A 4,815-nucleotide genomic window follows, 5' to 3' on the forward strand; every position below is an offset into this window, starting at 1 on the left:
TGCCCCCCGCACGCCCCCTCAAAACTAATCTATCGTAAACCCAACCTATCGTTACATTAACCGTCAATCATTGTTTATTAAAGTGTTCAACTTTTTCTCTTAATAATTTTTTAGTAAACAATGACTAACGGCTAATGTGACGATAGGTTAGTTGGGTTAGGTTAGTTTTGAGGGGGCGTGCTGGGGACGCAACCCCCCGCTAGTCGTTCGATATTGCAGTTACATAATGTAATTAAAAGATCAGTAACTTGTTTAAATTGTGCGAAAGCAGCAACGTTCGACAAGTGAAAAAAAAAGTTAAAACAATATATAACTTGCATATTTTTCGGACTCCCCCGATTGATTATCAATATTGAAGTCAAAATAAATATTTTTACCAAGAGCTGCAAAAAACATCAAAATTCGAAAAAGGCCTTATTGTACATAATTACCCGAAAAAGAACCAGGAATATTAAAATATTAGATAGTACACCGATCGTGCCTGACAGTACTTCCACAGCAGCGCTTGAGATCGATATTTCGGCCAAATATATGATTTTTTAATATTTAATTAAAATTATCTGGATGACTCACAAACCTTTTTAATGATACTTCATAACTCTTCATACGAAATACAAACAATTTAAAAGAATAGTTTTCCAACCGGAGTTTTTTTCCGGTCAAGTACATACGAATCTGTGCGGCACGGATTTTCGCGAGCGCGACAACGCGAAAAGAACGGATAGGATGAGAGCCGATCTCTCCCGCCTCCCTTCCGAAACGGTTTCCCCCGGATTCGAACGGGTGTATATTGTAACGTCCGGATCTATTTTAGAACATTAATAATATATTATTATAGACCGGGAGGCCGACTTGTCTGATTTCAGACATCCTAGATATTTTATCCCTACGTTACTAGATGTAAGTACGTGCACATATGCATATTCGCGAGCGTTAAAACATTATAATTAAAATGCCGAATGCTGCGTGCTGCTGGAGAGTCTCGAAATCAACGGATCGACTCAAAGAAACCGCTATCGCTCAGTGCGATAAGCCAACATAAACAGGAGCATGAAAACTGAATCCCAAACACCACTCAGGACACCGACGCGGTGACATCATGCAAAGGAATGAATCTCTTCCCTCGCCATAACTCCATGGACCAATCGGAGAACGACTCTCAGCGACAAAGCGACATATAAAAGCGCGCGCATTTGTAGAGAAGACAATTATTTTCTTCTCATAGTTAGTCTCTGGTAGCTTCGTGTACTTATTCAGCATATTATACTTAGTCGTAAAATCCGACTGTGTTGCAATTACTTTTGCCTACCCTTCATATTTCAAACGTTGCGAAATCAAATTCTGAATCGCGGGCCGCATCAACCCGCGTGGTATCGGAACATCCGAGGCCGAGCCAGGAGAACAAGCACCGCTGATTTTTCGCCAGATTCATCAATCGTTTCGCCAGGCTCCCGAGACCCAGGGTAAACTCGGTGAAAAGCAGAGTGACCCAAAAGCGGAGCCATCACTTTGTTGACCGTCCACGTAAGTCACTGATTTCACTACTTTCAAATTTCCCTATATAGTTATCTATCGTGGACGTAACAATATCATTTGGACACGGGGCAATTGGACACAGTCCAATCACAAGTCGCTGTTCCAAGGGACCCTACAAAAGTCTCTAATCACACGGTACTGTGATTGGCTGTGTCCAAATGCACCGTGTCCAAGTGCACCGCTCCCGATTCGAACGACTATTCTGCGGCAAGATATGGAGGTCGCCGAGACGCGACGACTTCCTCCCCGAGAACCGAATTCCGCGAAATTTACCGAGTGGACGTGGTTGTGATCCGCTCACCAATCCTTCCGGGCGTCGGCCTCCGCTATCTTTTCCGGCCGCTCTCCGCTCTCCTCCCGCTCGCTCCTTCCTCTCGCCAATCGTTTGCTCTCCTCTCGCTCGTTTCTTCCTCTAGCCCGTCGTTCGCTCTCCTTTCGCTCGTTCGCTCGCTCTCCTTTCGCTCGTTCGCTCGCTCTTCTCTCTCTCGTTCGCTCGCTCTCTCCTTTCGCTCGCTCTGTCGTCCACTTGCGCTCACGTCGCACCGCACAGTGGCGAGCTTTCCGCGCATGTCGAGCTTCTTCGACTCGCGATCCTTGCCGCCGATGGCCGCTATTGCCCATTGGTCCTTAGATCTTGCTAGTCGCACTCGATCGCGGGCTCCTCGCGGGCCCGCGTCATAAAAATCTTGATTTTGGGTGGCGCGGGAAGCTTTGGCTCTCTCGAACGGTAACCGATAGCTTCCGTGTCCGTGGCCGGCGGCTCTTGGAGATAGTTCGGTATTCGAGACGTCCCTCGAGGTCGTTCTCCAGGACTCAGCACGTCCGCGACCTCCTGAGCTTTTTTAGGGGCCCCTCGTCTGATATAGCGTAGAGTGGATCCCGCCCCTGCTCTGCCCGTCCGTGGCCTTGATCCCTCCCGGGCACTGCTTTCTTCCGCTTGTCGGTTTGTCTCTTCGCTGCTTTTTATTCGATAACGGACGCGTTCATTCTTTAAAGGCAACAAAAAAAAAAAACATAGAAAAGATACAACCGCGAGGTCTCGCACGCAAAAAGCATGCGAGACAACCCTACGCAGCCGTCCCTCCCGCGGAGGAAGGAGGCGCGAGCTCGACGCCCTTTCACTTCCTCGGTTAATTCAGTATCTTTTGAGTGACTGGCGACCTCGCCACGTTACAAGCTTGGGGCCTAACTTTCACAGGATACAGTATTGTTGAAATTCCTGCAGCCAATCAGACTTTAGTAAACAGAGACAGAAGGTGTCCTACTATTGTTTCTCACTCAACATCTGTGAGTCCATGTTGAGTTCTCGACATGTGAACATAGAATAGTAGAGTCCGTTGGTGAATGTATAATTTAGAGTCGATTTCTACTGTTGTAAGAGAGTTTGCGAGTTAGTGGGTGCTGTTGTTGCGCCTTGTAATTTTTCAGTCTCTTTCTTGTTGACGTTTTTGGCTTTTATAGTTCAGGACTACGATTTTTAGTTACAATTAAATTAAGGTTATAGCTGTTGCCAACCGAGAGTTTGACTTTCAAGATTTATTGGAACTTCATGGTTGCTTGATTGTGTTTCTTATTCTCATGTTTGTACGTGATGGATTCACGTGAATCAAGTGACCTTCTGTTTTACCTGGGAATTAAGGATTTGTTGGTCCTGATACAGGCCCATGTGAAAATTTGAGAAAAGAGAAGCACACCATGGAAACTCAACTAGCGGATAATGCGGAAAAATTTATAATATTGTTATTCTCGTGGACGCAGGAGAAATGAATGCACGTTTTAAGAAAATGTAAAACTCTTTAATGGAGAATCGTGGAACCAGAATAGTTATAATGTGCGTCAAAATCGTACGTCTTACTCTCGCGTAAACCGTCCGTAAACTCTCATCAGCTGTTGTTTATCAACAGCTCCTTAACAACCTCGTAACTACGGGGATCCGGCTCAGAACTTGCATACTGAAGTGCAACACATGCAACAATATTAAAGCAATCTGACCACTGCAGTCCGAAGGTGAATCACCGCGTCCTTTGTCGCCCGGGAGTGCTCTTGCAAGTCAGAAGAGCAAAATACTATTGATCTCTACGATTAAGATATCTGAACGCTTGAGGAAGAGATACAGTGAAAGCAGGGTGAGTTCCTTGTTTTTGCCATTGTCAAAGGCAAGTAAGGTAAGTACCTTTAAAAAGAGCAGTTCAGGTTCTTTGTCGAAGATATCTTTTGAGTTTTCTAAGGAGAATGCACCAACAAAGAAATTACGTGCAGAGGGGGATGTAGGTCCCTTAGCTCCGGTTCTGATTAATGATCCTTCTTCTTTTGTGGTCTTCAACCTTTCACCTTCAGTTTTGCCTGATAACTTATCCTTTTCTTTGCTTTCGTCCTTTGGGAATATGGGAGGGATAGATGAAGTGCATCCTTTAATGCCTAGGGCTTTAGAAAATAGATATAAAATAGTTAGTAACGGTCCATTTGTTGTTTACATCGAGAGGTTGAACCTTTCTAAGGGGACGGAGGCTCCGTTTGAGTGCTTTGAAATTGGCAAATACTTTGCATGACTACTAGTCAATTAGTGCTTTTATATCTATTTCGTATGACCTCAAAAAAATCAGTTAAAAATCGGAAAGGGTGTGAAAAAGAAGCGAAGCACGTCGAAGAAGAATTACGAAATCGAATACTTCCGATAGCAAAACGCGGTGGAATCCTGCCTATTCTCCCGCTACTAGGAGTGGATCGCTAGTTGATGGAGCAGCGGGGGTCGCAAAAGCTGTAAACGATACCAAGGCTGCGCAGCGTCAGCTGCAGGAGATGCAACGTCATAATCGCAGCATGGAAAGTCGTGGAATTTATCTCGCACCATACAAACGAGGAAAAAGTGTCAAGAGAGGAAAAAACGTCGAAAAAAAGCTAAAAATGCCTACGGACGTCACCATCAATGTACAATTGGAACAATTGGCGAAACATATGCGTATTCCGTTCTTCAGAGGCGTTTTCATGCGCAACGTGTTGCTTACATCACCGCGCATAAACGAGAGCGGCATCGTAAATATGGATGACGTCGAGAGGTCCGGTACTCATTAGGTAACGTACGCGAAAAGAGGTGATCGCGTGATATATTTCGATAGTTTTGATAATCTTCGACCACCCAGCGAATTGGTGCGATATCTCAAGAATAATACGATTGTACGTTTTATCAACGTTAGAGTATCAGAGCATTTGCGGACAACTGTGTCTACGTTTCCTGCAGACAGTTAACAGCCGATTTAAGGCCCAACGTTCTGCGATCAG

This window comes from Odontomachus brunneus, unplaced genomic scaffold, assembly GCF_010583005.1.
Source record: "Odontomachus brunneus isolate Ranch 3 - 2012 unplaced genomic scaffold, Obru_v1 Obru_scaffold_258, whole genome shotgun sequence".
NCBI lineage: Eukaryota > Metazoa > Arthropoda > Insecta > Hymenoptera > Formicidae > Odontomachus > Odontomachus brunneus.